This window comes from Nothobranchius furzeri, chromosome 4, assembly GCF_043380555.1.
Source record: "Nothobranchius furzeri strain GRZ-AD chromosome 4, NfurGRZ-RIMD1, whole genome shotgun sequence".
Classification (NCBI taxonomy): Eukaryota; Metazoa; Chordata; class Actinopteri; order Cyprinodontiformes; family Nothobranchiidae; genus Nothobranchius; species Nothobranchius furzeri.
The window spans coordinates 658,805-676,534 of NC_091744.1; positions in this window are offsets into that span (position 1 = coordinate 658,805).

A 17,730-nucleotide genomic window follows, 5' to 3' on the forward strand; every position below is an offset into this window, starting at 1 on the left:
TCTCTGGACTCCTCAATTACAAAATTCCTTTGGCAGGATAAACCTCCACGAATTAGCTTAAAAACGCTTCAGAAGACCAAAGACAGAGGAGGACTGGATTTACCCAACTTTTATTATTATTTCTTAGCCAACAGGCTGCAATATATACCAAGATGGTTGCAAGATAACCCATTAGACGAGTCCTGGTTAGATATAGAACAGACACTTTGCAATACGATAGAGCTTTCAGACTTACCATTTATTAGCTCAAGCATAAGAAAACATGAAAGCTTCAAAAGTATTAGTATCAGCACCTCTCTGACAGCATGGTGGGAGTATCTTAAAATGACAGTCTTCACTAGTACCATGCAGACGCACACCTATCTGGAACAATCCTGACATTTTGCAAAACAACAAAATGATGAACCTTCCGGACTGGAAAAATAAAGGAATCCTATACCTGGAACACATATATGAAGGATTGGACTTCATCCCATTTAATCAAATAGTCTCCCAATTTGGAACGGATAAGAATAGCTTTTTAGAATATCACCAAATTAAATCTGTAGTCAAACAAAAATTTAAGCTCAATAAAATTGAATTACAAACACCACCAAGGGTATTAGACTTTTATAATCTCAAACCTCCCAAACTACTGTCTAAAGTATATAAGACACTGTCCAAAATAGACGATAAAATTGCAATCCCTATTGAAAAATGGGAGGTGGATCTATCAGTTAGCTTTGACCAGGACTTCTGGTCCCAAACTTGTTTAAAAACTTTTAAAATGATCAGACACCCCAATTTACAATTAATTCAGTACAACATTCTACACAGAGTACACTATACAGGTCATTGGATGTTCAAGATGGGGTTTGTGTCATCTGACACCTGTACACACTGCACAAACAACATTTCTGACAATTACATTCATGCACTGTGGTCCTGCCCACCTGTCCAGGAATTTTGGGGTAGAGTATGTGAGGATCTGTCAAAATGTCTGAAATGTCATATCCCAACTTCCCCCTCTCTTTGTTTACTGGGACAGCTGCACGATGTCCCGATTGCAACATCTTTGGTTCACGTGGTTCTGACTGCCATATGCATCGCTAGGAAAACTATCCTCTTGAATTGGAAAAATAGAGAGTCTCTGCATTAACCAGTATAGAAATCTTTTGTTAGATCATATTACACTTGATATAGCCTCTGCTTCCACTTCAGATGAATCTCTCTGGGCTCCTTTGATCTGTTCCATCACATAGCGAGGGTGGGGGGCCATTGATGTTGTCCTGCGGGATGGTGTGGGTGGGGGGGTGTGGGGTCTGAGTTTGGAGTATCCGGATGTTCCCTGGAGGTGGGTTCACTGGGGGTGTCTGGGACTGGGGGGCTGTTGCCCCCCTCTGGAGGTGCTTGGGTTGCCTAGGGGGGTGGACTGCTGGCGGTTGTGAGTGGGGCCCCTTGGGGATCTTGGCGGCGGCCATGGATCACTGCCTGGCGGCTGCAATACCCCTGGGCGGGTCTGGGTGGGGGCCTGGGGGCTCGGGGTTTGGGGGCGGCCGGCCCCGTGTGGGGATCTGGGCGGGGCCTTGGGGGTCAGGTCCTGACATGTATGCTGCCGGGAAGAAGGCAGGAACACTCAGCAGTGCCTGGCCCGGGTTCGGGGGCATCAGGTAGACCTTGGCTCCTCTGCCGTTCCATCACAGGGGAGGGGGAGGTCCAGGACGGGGAGGACCAAACCTTACCTGGATGTCCCATGTCTTATATATTCTGGAAGTTGTGCAAATGCAGGGGTGGGCATAGATATTCTGCTGGGATGGGGCTGGGTTGGTGCCCTCGGACTCCGTGAGGCTCTGTAATGCTGCTGCTTTGGGCCCTGGCAGGATGGGCTGGGGTCTCCATGCCCTGGGTGGCAGTTTGACAACAGAGGTGCCTATTGGGGCCAGTAGGGGAGCTGGCTCCCTGGAGGGCTAAGCCCAACCAGCCATTCCTCCCCATCCCCGCATATTTCTCTCCTCCTGCTCCCTCACATCATCACACAAACATACACATAGGACCTTGGGGGGTGGGCAAGTCAGGGAATGCGGGTATGGACCCCATTTCCGCATTCCTGTGGCAACCTGCCCACCAATTTTATTTGCACCTTATACACTTCCACTGACGACATTCCACACAAACACACACTTAGGGCCTTGGGAGTGAGCACATTCAACGGCATTTGGCAGGGGGATATTTCAGCCTCCTCCCGAGTGCCGGTGCCCACTTCCTATTTTAAACCGCACTTAGACACTGATGGCTGAGGGTGTAAGTGGGGTGGTGCGGTGGCATCAGCTGGCATATGCCGGATGATGCCCGCACTGCCCACTCACCACAGCCATGGAATACACCTCATGATCACACAACACTATATTGGAGCAGGTGGAGGGAGACTAGGGGTCTTAGCCACCTCTGTTGTTGCTAGGCTTCCTGGGGCTGGAGGCTAGGAGGGAGATCTGGCCGTCTGGTTGGGGTCTGGGGTGGTGGGTTGCTGTGCTCAGCGTTGGGCGGGGGAGCCTGCTCATCAGCACCCCAGCAGAAAGGGTCAAACTCTGGTTACCGGTGATGGTTGTACCCCATGTGCAGCCGTACCGGGACCAGAGTTAATAGGGTGTGTATGGGGAGCATGAGTGAGTGTCCGGCGTGCCTTTTTGTAAGTCTTGGGTTGTATGTGCATGTGTGAGCATGAGGGAGGGAGTGTGTGACTGTGTTTGTGTATGACTGTATATGTCAGGTGGGGCCTTTGGGTCCTCCCCTCTCCTGGAACTTCTCTTGATGATATAGATCTTTGTCCCCCCTCCCCCTGCCACACCTGGTGTGGGGGCTTGTGCCATGGTCTGCCTGAGTGTTTGTGGCAACCGGGTCTGGGGGTTTAAGGTTTTGGCATCTGCCTGATAGATCCCGGTGGCTGCCTGGTGGGGTCTGGGTCCCTGGGCTCTGCTGGGTCCCCGGCGGGGGTGGTCACCCCTGGGTCCCGGGTCGCTGGGTCCAGGGACTCTGCCGGCTGCTGGTTGTGGCCCCCCGGGGCGATCCTCTGTGCCTCTCGAGGGGGGCGGGGGCCTTTCTGGTTGCAGTCTCCTTGGGGTTCCTGCATTCTGGGGCAACGCCTGGATCTCTGGGACTTGGAGCTCCCCCCGTCTCCTGCGCATCTTTGGGGGGCGGATCTGTGGTCCCTCACACTCTCTGTTGGACGCTCCTATAGAGAAACCTTAAATAAACAAGCGCGTGTACACACAGGTGCTCACATGGTGCTCTCAAAAGTATGGGCTTGGGCACGTTCAACACATGTCTTAAGACTATGGGGGGCACTTAATGCATTGTGATTTATTATCGTGATTCTTCAGTTAAGCAATGTTGATTATATATATACATATATATATATATATATATATATATATATATATATATATATATATATTGTTTTTTTGTTTGTTTGTTTTTTCATCAAGTTGACGCAGTGATAGGTAGATCTTGTTGTATTGTTGTTGTGTCCCTTTTTTGTGTCCTTTTGTTTTTTGTTTTTTTTTTGTCTTTTTCTGCAGGTTTAGAAGCAGACTCTTGTTCATTGTTTATTTTTGTGGAACCCCCCCCCCCCCTCCTCCTCTCTCTCCACCTTTTCTCTTCCTTTCTCTTTCACCTCTGTCTCCGTGTCTGGTCGGAATTACAAAGCATTCAAAAACAATAACAATAAAGTTTTAAGTATCAGGCGTGACATTAAAAGCAAACGCTTTGATGCTCCACCTGAGAATAAATCTGTAAGGCTTGTCACCAGCATTCAGACATCAATTCTGCTTGCTTCACAGCCAGACAGGACACGGTATTAAAAAAAAATTAAAAAAAAATTTGTTTCATTCGCACCTAAAAATGAATGAAAAGATTGTTTAAAAAATCATGGTTGAAGATTTCATAATTCATGCATCAAAGGGTTAAATGCGATGCATGCTGACTTGTTTTTGGTACAACTTATAATAGCTAAAATACACCACTTTTCTTTTATTGTCAACAATGTCAATCACTGTGTCCTTCAACTTTTTTTTCTCTTTTGGGGCGTCCATTTTTCCTAGTGATGTCCTACCTGTTACCTCCGGTAGGAGGCTACCGCTACAAACATAAGCCGTTAGCATTTCTGTCTGCTACTGTGTGGTTCTTTTCCAGCCACAGGATTATTATGATTGTTTTTTATCTGTTCTCAGTATCAAAGGTTTATATCAATCTGTTTTCTTATGTCCATTTAGGTAAAGTTAATTAAACTCTAATCTTTTACCAGTGTTCCCATTCAGCTTTGCTTTTCGTTTCTGCAAATAAAAGCTTGTGGCTGGACTAACTCCTTCAGTCTCGTTGATGTATAATAATGTCCACTCTACATTATGTAACTTAGATAAACCTCTTAAAAATTGAACGCCTCTCTACGTGAATGTTGCTAATCTGCATGGATGCCTTCTTAGCTGACATTAGCTGGTTTAGTTTTCCATAACATTTAACATGATGAGAATTTTCCCAGCTGTGCACACTTGCATCCACGCTGCATTCATAATGCCGTTTGCCCGGCCGCCCTTGACTTCTACGGCTGACACGCTGCGGTAACTGCCATCTTAGCAAACTTCAAAGGCAGTTAGGCTGCGTGTACTACATGTTTGTGACAGTTTATGTAGATGAAGAAGATAGTGTCATGTTGGCAAGTCAGACTTAATCATCACTAAAACTAGTCTTTTTATCTTTTCTATAAGGCTTTTGCTTTTCAATGTTTATTCTCTTTCTGTAATAAAAATCTGTTTTTTTCCTCTTTTATTGTCCACATTCTACAGATTTGATGCGGTTGTCTCTTGCCATTAATATTACATTAGAGCAATGCCGCAGAAATGTATGGAGGAGTAGGATTGAAATGGTACACACTTAATTTTGCAACCATGCACAGATTCTGATGAAAATGGACCATTTTACTAGAATATTTATTGCATCTAGAAACGTAGGATGATCTATATTAACTATTTACTCAACAGTTTAAAACCAAAGGGAAAAAAAAAGATTTTTCATTGTGTCCTTTAGAAGGAAGCACAGCAATAGTCACCACCTCTCTTTAACTAGCATATGCACACCACTAAAAATAGATGGATGGTTGATTATTTCACTTGTGGTGGTGGTCTTTTCTGTCATCAGCAATAAAAGCCAATGTTCCTGCAATGAAGGCATGTCACTAAGGAGGGAGAAGGATGAAAGTAAAGTCACGGTGATGATGAATACACCAGGCAGGGGCAAAGTAATTATTTTGCTGCTGTGAAGTAACATTACAGGCGTCTCCCAAAGCATCATAGTAATCTTATTATCTAAGGAATGAAGGGGGAAGCTAGAAGGGGACGTGGAGAGAAGGTGGGAATTAGAGATTTTAGAGCTTGTGTTTGTTTGCTAAAATTCTTCTGACCAGAAAGGTCTCAACCATGAAGCAAAACAAAAAAACAATGCAACTCATTTGTTACAACGTAGCTATAGTTCCGTAAATTTAAAGAACAACAAAGCAATGGTTTACATCACTTTATGCCCTCTTAATTCCATTTTGAGCCCAGTTGTTCAATTTAAATGCCATTTTCTTCTAAACCACACTAATTCAGTAGCCAGGCAAGCCATCCTATATATGTGAATATATAGGATGGCCATGACCCATAATCTCAATCATGTAATCTACGGTTGTCTTTCAAACCGTCTCTGCATGTTATTGGGCAATGAACAATGTGACGTAGAAAAAGAAGACGTGATGTTTTATATAGCACCTCTCAAGATAAAAATCAGGTACTTCATAAAAACAAAATAAAAAAAATAATAAATTATTATAAAAATATCATAATCAAAATGAGAAAAATATAATTAACATTAAAGGCTGTGAAGAAAAAAAGTGAAAAAGGTAATTGTGGCATCCCAAACAGACAGATTCGATAGAAACATCAGCATGAAGGTGAATATGTTTTCAGCTGCTTTTTAAAGGAGACTACTGAGTCCACTGTTCTCAGGCTCAGGGGGAGAGAGTTCAAGAATTGGTCACCTTTAGTCTTTAGCCTGGTGCGCTCCACATCCTGTAGGCTTTGATCACTGGACCTCAGGAACCTGCTGGGGGTGTAGGGACTGAGAAGATCACCAATATAAGATGGTGTCAGTTTAGGGCTTCCAGGGAAGCCCATCACCCTTTCAGGGGAGCCGAGTTTTGGTAAAACCCCAATACCTCACTGTATTCAACTGTCAGCAAATATGTACTTTTAGTTGATGTCTCACATAAGTCTGACATAAATGTATTTTTTTCTTGTGTGGAAATATAACTTGGAACATTTGATTTATTTGCTTGCAAATTTCTAATCTGTGTCGCTCTTTCAGAAATGTATTAATGCAGTTTAGAAAAAAAAATTCTCAGTTTATTTAAACATGTCTCACTTTCTGACCAATGACACTTTCATACCATAATATTTCCTTATTTTTCCAGGCGAGACTTGTTGAGATGCCAGATCTCATTAGCATGAGTGACCTGGTCCAGGAAGGCAGCATGAAAGCAAAACAGGGGATCACGTCACAAGTGTGACGAATGAAAGGCCAACAAAGGTATGTTTCCACTGTAAGGTCAGAGGTCATCCCACAGAAGTGTCCAGGCTGTTTCATCTGCCTGGAGTATTGTGTGCCACATCTTAACTGTCTGGTCTCCAAACCAGAAAACACACTGCTCTATGACCTAGTTACCAAGAAGGGAAGCCATAATGAGGTCCTTCTTCTGACTCCTTTATCTGAGCTGCAAACCCAAGGTCCCAAGCAGAAGACAAGACTTTTACTCTCTGAATAAAATCACTCTTAGTTGGTCTCATGAAATTATTTCTTTCAATCTATAAGTTTTTATAATATTTTGTGGACTGGACATACTGTATGTTTAAATCCAAAGTGTTTAATAATGTTGAACGCATTAAGAAGAATAACCTCTAAGTGTTTAGAGTAGGGGTGCCAAATCCTGGTCCTGGAGGACCGGTATCCAGCTTGTTTTACTTTTAACTCTGCTTCAACACACCTGATTTGAATCAGCATGTGATTACCAGGCTTCTGCGGAGCCTGATGAGCAGCTGCACAGATGATTCAACCACTGAATCAAGTGCGTTGGAGCAGAAAAAACACAAAACCTGCTGGATACTGGCCCTCCAGGAACAGGGTTGGATGTCTGAGTTATTTTGTTAACGCCCTTTAAACATGTCAAATTCTGAATTGTCTAAATTTGTAAACAACAGTTTATAAATTAGTGTTCACCTCCTGAACTAACCAGTTCTCAGCCAGCTTCCTGGTTTGGCCAATGGGGTAAGCAAAGCACAAGGCACCATCCTCTCTTTTGACTCAAGGTCGAAGCCTTCTTTGCAACACTTGCAAGTGGCATCAGGCGCAACATCTCATCAGACGCGGAACTTCTTACTAGCAGACCCTGGTAGCATCTTATGGCCGATGATAATTGAATTCAAAGGGAACTACGACCTTTGAGATTCCAGGAGCCAATACATCCGGAGACATCACCAACCTGGCTGCCTCTTCTCCAGACCGCAGAGACCCTTCTCTACATGTGTATCGTAGATCTGCACAATGGCGTTGGATGGTTTTTCATGAATAATTGATAGCTTGTTAAAACATACAGTCAAACTGATTTTACAACCCAGACATCACAAATTTCTCAAGATACTTTCTAGGGATGGACATTTGGTGCGCAGCAGTAGAATGCAGACCAGGACGGTTTGACCATTTTGAAAATACATATTCAGATAAGAAGAGGTCAGACCAAGGAGAGACTTATAGACAAAACACACCCAGTGACTAAATTTGCTAGTATAAAGAAAGGGGCAAAAAAAAGCAGCACTGTATAGAGAGCAGGCATGTACACAGTGACCAGAACCAGTGACAAAATGTAGTGTACTATGATATAATGGGTCCAGGTTTTTCAGCCATCTACCAGGTGCAATCAAGTTGATCAGCACAATCTACCAAAGGTAGAAAAGTTGCAAAGACAATGTGTTTCCTTTTTTTCAGAGAGAAGCATAATTTATCATATTTAGAAAACCTAGTTTCAGTTTCAGCTTTTTGGCAGTGTTTTCTATATGTAACTGAAATGAAAGGTTCTGATAAACTATAACTCTAACATAACTCTGACCTAACCTTAACCTAACTGGAAGGTTGGTTGTGATTTTCTTACTAATTGAGAATAACATGCATTTGAAATTTTTGGGTATTCAGTACCAATTTTAGATTGGTTAAATGAGATTGTACTACCTCAGGACCTGTCTGTAGAAATTCCAGAGTTTGAGTAATGGTGGGAGATGAAAAGTAAACAACAGTGTCACCATTACAATTTATGTAAATTGTAAGAATAAGAGGTACTTCTAAACTACAACTGATTGATGTGTTTTGAACAGATGAGCTGGGGCATGTGTGAAAGTTCAGCTGAATCCTGGAGCAACCCAAAAAAGAATCAACCAAACATGAAGTGAATTTGTTCTGTAATCCCAGTCCTATCATACTGAGTCTGGTGGACTATCCCAATGAAAGCACTTTAATACAAAATGGGTTTAGGGTAAGTTCCAGATGCAAATATATGAATAATTCAAAATGGAATTCTTTGTGCAAATATTTTAACAAGCTCAAAATTTTGGAGACAGGACAGCAAGGCTCCTGCAAATACACTGAGAACTTTCGTGCATGATTGAAGACAGTAAAGAAACTCATTCACTAGACCATTAGCAATTTGTGTCTAACAGTTGCAGCCCACTTAACTACTGGTAATGTAGTCCCCCACTTGAGACCTGTTTGGAAATGTTTTAAACATTCCCATTGGAAACAACAACAGTTGATAGCTTTGAATGGTATGAAAAAATAGTAAGAATCCAATATATGGAATGGAAACAAGTTCAAGCTATTACTTCAAGCAAAAGTCCCTGAAATGTTTTAAACATCTATCTAAAATACCTCGTTGATTAAGAATGTCCCACAGTGTTCCCAGATCACCCAGTCTCTAACTAGTTTAGTAGAGCAATTATGATAAAGAGATGTTAATATAAGGCAGGAAGCAGAATTTTGGGGGGATATTAAGATTGAGTGTACTGCTGTTTGGCATTTATCTTAAAGAATATTGCTGCTGTTTGAGTAATCAGATTGGTCACGGGCTTAACACATTGTTAATACTCACTATGCAATAGGGCTTTAAGTGTCAGAGTTGTAGTGCATGAGAACGTAAATGCTCAACACAGAAAACGATGGACCTAAATTATGGTTCTTGGCAACAGAATGAGCTGAGACACCCAAACAGGCATTAAGAGTCCAAACCAGAGAGCAAATGAGTAATGGGCAGTCATGAAACACAAAGATTGATTTACAAATCAAGATGGGGACTATGAATGCAGCCTGAGGCTGATGTTACACATGTCAAAACAATAAATGTAAGTAAACGGACAGGCCAGAAAGAGGATTAAAAAATCATACAGCATGGAATGACAACGATGTCTATTTTGCAGTGAGCAGAACAAAGACCTAGATAGAATTGATAACAGCATGGGAGAAAGGGTTAACCTCTATACGGACAGCATTTACTGATTTAAAAAAAAAAGGTTGTTACCTTAAGTCAAGGACATCCTGTCAAAGGAAATCAAACTCTTTAGGTCATTAAACATAAATGTGCAACAGACATCAAATATTTCTAGCCGGGTTGTTCGATATCTACTTTTTAACCCTTTGGGGTCCATGGACGCGTATCCGCGTCTTTTGAACGGGTCTGATTTGGGACGCTGTAGCAGCAAGACTCCGCCTTCCTGAGTTTTGGTTTCAATTCAGCTTTAAAAAGGAGATTATAAACTATACCCCAGTTTTTAAATTGTGTTAATAAGCAACGTAAAAGCGGAGTTATACTAAACTAAAAAACGACCTATTTTTAGACAATCTGATAACTTGTCAAACAGCAGTTTAGTAATCCGTGAGAAGGAATGTGCTTGTGAACATAAAAAAACCACAAAAATATTAGATCCTTTTGCTGTTGGTGAAAGTATCCCATATTCAATTGATAAAAAGTATCATTATGTAGCTGAGAGAGAGAGGAAGGCTGCACGAGTAACCAGATGTGCGCAAAAAGGAGCCGCTTTGCGGGGAAAGGTGTGGTGCGGACGGAGTAACAACAAACAATTAGACAGATATTGATGGTAAACTTCATATTTTGGAGCGATCCGGACAGATCTATTGTCTCTGCAGTTTAGTAGACTTTTGTTAGGCTTATATGATGATGAGAAGGATAAATGTCCACCAGGCAGTTCAGATAGAACGGAGACTGAGGCAAATAGCGAGGATGTTGATGACGATGTGGTAGATCCATCATTCCTCACAGAAGAGGGATCATGATGAGGTAGAGGATGAAGGCAGAGATCCAGCTCCTCGGAGATCCAACAAGAGGAGTGGGCAGCACCGCACAGCTGTCAGATCTCGATCTCCGCGGCGTGAGACAGAGCCACTCCCCACTCCAAAGTGCATGTACATTATTGCCAAATTAATAAAATAAGTATAAATTCGGATAGTCCAGGATGTCCTGAAAAAAATGATACCCCATAAGGCAATATTTATTGTTTTATTACAAAATACAAAAGAAAAACCAAAATGAGTCAAAAACGGTGATTTACACCCTGGACCCCAGAGGGCTAATAATTTTTTAAACAATTGTTATTTGCTATATTTAGTCATTTTTTTAATAAATGTACAGTCTAGATTACCATTCTAAATTATAAAAAACATCTGTCATAAATGTTTGTTGGTTTCACAGTAAAATAAACAACTTTTTTCCAATTCGGATTTTATGTTTTTGAGTGATTTAAGGTTTAATATGCAACCCCTTTATGTCCAAATATAAAACATAAGTATAAATTCATAAAGTCCAGGTTGTGCTGAAAAGATTGATACCACATAAGGCAGTGGTTATGGTTTTTGTTTTGGAAATACAAAGGAAAACTCTAAATTAGTGAAAAACCGCAAATTACACCCTGGACCCCAGAGAGTTAAAATTGATTTCAGATATACCGATAGAGTCTAAGTCCTAATTAATTTCTGAAACTGATAGATTATCCAGAGTTATCTCTGTAGTTATGCTGCTATAGGCTTAGACTGCTGGAGGATACACTGACCACTTTTCACACTCTACTGCTTTCTTCTACAATCTGCTCTTTAACTGTATTATTTCCTGCTATTTCAGCTGTTAACTTTATTTTCTCTCTAAGTGTTTTTCTCCCCAGAATTAACTACAGTGATGTTCTGCTGAGCTGTGGTGGCCTCACGGAGGGGGCCATCGTCTAGCACACTGCTGCTAACCACTTAAGTATTCTCCCTCTCCTGATAATAACTTTTTGCTTTCCTTGACGTTGGATGTGCTACTACTAGTTTACCCGTTTAATTATAGATCCACTAGGATAAATACAATAAAGTTTATGTCTCACCAAATAGAATATTTACTAAGAAATCACAATATAACTATAGACACATTACTTTGTTGTGTGTGTGTGTGTGTGTGTGTGTGTGTGTGTGTGTGTGTGTGTGTGTGTGTGTGTGTGTGTGTGTGTGTGTGTGTGCTCTGTCTTCTTGATCCCCAGTGAGTGGTGGAGGATGGCTGCTTATACTGAGCCAGGATTCTCTGGAGGTTTCTTCCTGTTAAAAGGGAGTTTTCCTCTCCACTGTTGTTTAATGCTTGCTTAGTATGAGGATTGCTGCATAGTCACTGACACTAGTCAGTGACGATGCAATTTGCTGGGTTCCTTACATAGAAAACATTATTTCTGATTGGCTTAATGAACTGACCTGAATTGGAATGTTTATTACGTGAAGTTCCTTGAGACGACTCTTGTCGTGATTTGGCGCTTTATAAATAAACTTGAATTGAATTGAATTAAAGCCTCCTTTCCATCAGATGTGAAAGCTTTGCGAAATGGTCAGGAAACGTACATCACGGCAATTAGTGGATGGGTTTTTTCCATCGGCCACAAAGTGTAATGTTTTGGATGCGTCCCAGAAGCAATGGGTCTATTTTTACACACTTCACTTGCAAAACACGACAAAGTCTGCAGTTTCGATTGGGCCAGACAGGAAGTTAAACACTGAAGCAGTGTAAAACTGCTGGAAACTTTCAAAATAAAACTTGAGTATTCCTTATTTGTTGCACTGAATTGGCAAAGAGCTTTAGAACATTTAGTGGATGTTTTGAGGTTGCATTGTGTTTTCTGTTATTGTCATTCTTGGTCTTAATTTTTCCCTGTTATGTTTCCTTAATTTTACTGCATCTATCACCCCTGCTGATCGTCCTGTTAATCAGTGTACCTGCTTTGCTGCCCAGCTGCATCCACTCTGTAATCAACCTCCTATCATTTAAACCGTCTTTTAGTTCATTGTCGGTGTCATATTTGTCTGTTATTTTCGAAGTTTCTGATATGACACAACCCAGTGCCTCTTGCAGTTCTGCTATGCACCATCTTCTTTCTTATTGTTTTAACAGATCCTTTAAAATTTTGATGAGTCTTGTTTTATTTGATTGATTTTCCTGCCTTTGAATCTGTAAATTGAGCAGATACCATGGACATTTTCACTCAATATGATTTTAATCTTCTTTTTTTTCAGTTCTGCTTTTCATGTATTACATGACTAGAAACAAATTCATATGTTTTTTCTCCATTATTTAGGGGTTATTGAAAGGTTTTTAGGACTGGTTGCATTCTTAAAAAATATTTTTTCAAAGAATATTAGAATTAAGCTCTTGATCTCCTGATAAACAATTGCACTGTGTGTCTAAAACACACAATAAAAGCAACTACGGCTTCACTGATACCAGTACAGGTATCGTAAAAGTTAACCAGTACCAGAAACCAATCCCAATGCAGTTGCCTGAAAGTGGCTTCACTGTAACTTGTCCTTTCTGTTCACCTAATATTTTAGTTTTGTGATCATTTCTAGTAATAGATTTTATTTTTTACCTACCTCACAGCCTTTTCCTGTTGAAAGCAGAGAAGAAATTAAAACCTGTATTCCAATTCATTGCATTTTTTTGTGTGGTAGAAGTATCGATAATAAGTATCGGCGAGTACTCAGACAAAAGTATTGGTATTGTATCAGTTTGGAAAAAAGTGGTATTGTGTATCCCTAAAAGCAACACTATAATGGAGAACTGTACTGTTACTACTTTAAAGAAAAAAATAGTATAGGGAACTTAAGAAATAGGGCGTGCAGAAAGGTCAGGAGAAAATAGCCTTCAATTACATAATAAAACCTCTCTTGAAAAAGTTGTTTTTCTTTTTCCTGTTTTCACAATAACAGTTTTCACAAAAGTTATCTATATTTTTCTTTCTTCTCGTACAATATGTACAACTTTGGCTGCACAAATATAAACACCCAAACATGCAATACACAGACACTCCTTCCTGATCCCATGACTTCAGGCTATCCAGTAAAAGGGATGTCTAATAGCCAGAAAAATGAATATAATAGAGCATTGGTATTACATTTCTGCCACTACACACGCGTGCTTTCTATTTGGGGTTTTAATTTGACAGAGGACTAAAAAATTAAAAATTATACATAATGTTTGCATTTAAATTAATATTTGTTGTGGTATTATTAGTCAATGTTTCATAAGCCCAGTCATTGTTTCTCTCTCTCCGGTGTGTGTGTGTGTGTGTGTGTGTGTGTGTGTGTGTGTGTGTGTGTGTGTGTGTGTGTGTGTGTGTGTGTGTGTGTGTGTGTGTGTGTGTGCGTGCGTGCGTGCGTGTGTGTGTGTGTGTGTGATTAATTTTACTTCATGCCCTTCCTACTAAAGTTCCTCTCCAGTGTGTTTCTTGTTTGTTAGCAAATACTACCTGTAGGCAAAGAGCATGAATGAACAATTGATGGAAGAAAACAAAATACAGGTTAAACTACAAAACTAGAATATCAAAGTCCTTTTATTTCAGTAATATAGTGAGAGACCATTTAAAGCTACAACGGCAAATCTGCTAAACAAGCTAGCTTCAAACTTTTTTTTTCATATCTCTTAACGACATTATATAATAATATAACTATAAATATTTTGTGGAGATAAAAAAAGAAAATAATAATAAAGTGGTTCTCTCAGATTTGTCTAAAAATCTCAGCCAAATACACGGCTTGCCCCGAAACCAACAATTGTGCTATTTGGTTTTCTGTCTCACCAGACAACCGCTCTCCTGCACTTTCCTGAATCCTCCACTCATTATGTATTTGCATATTTAGCAACGGAACACCACTGGTGGTGTGACAGGTTGTGTGCTCAGTGATATCAGAGAAGGAGAAACAGCCAGCTGCTACTTCTTCAACTTTAGGACAAACTCCCAAAAAGAAAAATGCCACATAATGCCACGGGAAACAAAAGATGTTTAGCACCCTCTCATTTATCATGGCAATGCGCGTTCCCATATCAGGGGGGTGTGGCGTAGTGATGACAGCTGACAGGTGGGGTGAGAATTCTGTAACTGTGTTTGTGTGTAAAAATGTGCTTGTGTTGCAGATTTTCCATTGCAGCATTAAAGGCTCAGGAACCCCTGACAGTCGTTTGGATTCATTAGCTGATTAAGTGTGACACTTTGAACCTAGAATATTGAACTGCTTCACAATCTTCTAATTGTCTGAGATTTAGAATTTGGGGTTTTTATAAGCTGTAAGCCATAATCATCAGTTATAACAAATGAAGGCTTGAAAATACCTCACCTTGCATGTAATGAGTCGATTTGATATTAGTTTCAGCTTTTACATAGAATTACTGAAATAAATGAACCTCTGCGTGATTTTCTAATTTAAGGCGTTTCACCTGCATTCTACAAACCTCAGTTTACTCTGTGACTGGCTGTCACAATTTAACCTTGACTTTTTCTGTGCGCTGCAGGAGCTCAGTGTAAATCATGTATCATCACCTCAACACAGTGAGATACTCATTTGGTTCATTAATAATTTTAAATTAAAACTGCCTGGCAGATTCTTCATTTTGCCTAAAAATTGATCCAAAGAATTGTCCCCAGAGTCACCTCTACCTTTGCTAATGCTTTGGTAAACAAGCTGTGCATTAATTCATGATTTATGGTTTAGACATGAAATGTTCTCACATGTCCTTCTGCACTGACTATCAACAACAAACTGTGTTAAGAAAATTAGGAGTTTACGTCTGCATAGATGGATAAGAATAAAGAGAATGGTTTCAACTGATAAATACGTCTGATTTCCAGAAACGTCTTGTTTTTAGTTTTGTTAGCACTGGGTGAGTACAACTAAAAAAATTATAAACACAGAATGCAAATGTGTTTTCCAACATGTGGATGAAATAATGCTGTTAATGAAGAAGGTGGTGGGTTTGGTTTCTATAATCTATGATGAGCATACATGACCCAAAATTCTGTTCTGGCAGCATAAGCATCACTCTGTACAGTAAATGTATTCTTAGCAGAAAACATGGTGGTTTTAGTTGGAAGTTAGAACCAAGGTGGTTTCAGAGTTATGAATATGTCAGAAAGAGTGGTGTCAGCGAGTGCCGGTCCCTGAGAAATGGATCCGGGGTGTCAAAAACAACATTCTTGCCAACAAATTTTTGTGTTTATTTAATGTCCTGTAAAAGCAACTAAATTTTCTGAGGGAATCTGAATAAAATCCTGAGACCTGTCAAACTTCTATAATGTGTATAGAATGTAACATTTGATCCTGTCCAGAGAGCCACCATCTTTACCAAAATGGATGGATGGAACCAGAGACAGATCGGGAGGAGTCGGTGTACTGGAAACTGGAACTGGGGCAGAGAGGTTAGCAGACAGGAGGCAGTGAGACAAACAATACGGGCTCCAGGATGAAATCTGACTTGTCTTCCAATCAATGTGAGGATTATGGGTGACCAGCCAGTATGTCCCAAAACAACCAGAGATTGGGGCGAAGGGAACACAAAGAAGGTTATTGTTTCATGATAGTTGCCAGAAATTATTAATTTTACTGCAGATGTCTGGTAGGTGATGGTTGTTAAGGAGTTACCGTCCAGAGATGATGCCACCTGAGGGGTGGTGAGCGGAGTGGTTGGTATGTTAAGTTGGTCCACAATTGTCTGGTTCAGAAGGTTCCTTTCACAACCTGAATCCACCAAGGCCTTTGTGGGAAAACAGTCCTGATTTAAAAAGACAAAGCAGGTTAGAGCACACCGGGAGGATTTATCGTCCATACTACCACCCACCAATACTCCCGGAATTATTGGTGGGCTCTCCCTCTTTGGGCGAACCGGGCAACTAGACAGGAAGTGACCGGGCTTACCACAATATACGCAAAGCTGGGAGGAGAGTCGGTGTTGTCTTTCCTCAGGGGTGAGACTGGCCTGGCCTATCTGCATGGGCTCGTCCGGAAGGGCTAAAACGTGAATTGGTTTAGGGGGTGATGTGGAAAGGACAAACTGATTTGGCGAAGCTGGCTGATAACATGGCTGGGCAGGTTTTGGGCAGCTTCTTAGCCTCTTTTCTATGCGGACGGCTAAACTGATCAGGTCCTCCAATGTTTCTGACTCAGGACAGAAAGCTAGATTATCCTGTATATTATTATTGAGAGCTTGGGTGAAAGCCCCTTTCAGGGAGTCTGGGTCCATTCTTGAGATGGTAGCAAAGGTTCTAAAATCGATGGCAAAATCCAACACTGTTTTCCCTCTTTCAGGTTCCAGATGGTTCTAGCAATCTCAGCTGATGTCTCAGTATGGTCAAAGTACTTTGAAACTCAGTGAGGAAATTGTGCAGGGATCCTTTAAGAAAATTGGGGTCTCGACTCATTACTTCCGCCCATTGTAGGGCACGGCCGCGGAGCAGACCTACGATGTAGGAGATTTTAATTGGGTTACTGTTGTAAGTTCCTGGAAACGTTCTGAATGTTAATATACATTGGAGAAGAAATCCTCGTACTTGGCCGAACTCACCCCGGTAGGTGTCGGATGGAGAGGACTCCGGGACCCGGAAATGCAAACGGGGTGATTGAACAGTTTGAACCGGAAGCTCTTGAGCGAATGATGGAGGGACGGAGGGGATGGACCCAGTAAGCTTCTCGTTTAACTGCCGGATAATGGATTCTAGCTGGAATACATGTTGGTTTGTCTTTGACTGATAATCGAGGAGGGACTGGATGGAGTTTTCATGCTTGGATAATGTTGTGGCGAGGGCAGGCAGAAAAGATTCTGCGAGTGGGTTGGATTTATGGCCGGATGATTCTGTCATGTTGGGTTGTAGTTCTTTGACCCACGACATGCAGAATCGCACATGAAGACAGTCGGTAAGTAAAACAGGTTTATTTTTGTATGGTGGAGGTGAAGATGAAGGTCGGAGTTCGGGTGGTTCCGGTGGAGTTAAAGCAGAGACAGGAGTGAGTAATTGCAGTTCGACAGCTTAAAGAGTTATGAGATTCGGCTTACGGTTTCCAGGTTGTTGGAGAAAGCTTTGAGAAGATGGTAAGTCAAGGCTGGCTGAGCGAGTCGAGTGAGAGTCAGAAGTAATGGCTGGGAGCTGAGCACCAGAGTCCGAGATGTCCAGGTTGGCAGGTGGGGGTTGGAGAGCAGGCGGTCAGGGGCAAGCGACAGGGCTGGCAGGCAGGGTTTGAATCTGATGAGTCTATTTCTTGATGATGGAGGCTGGCTGGTGGAGGAGAAGTTCCTGAGGAGGTCAGAGGAAACAGGACAGGTAAGTA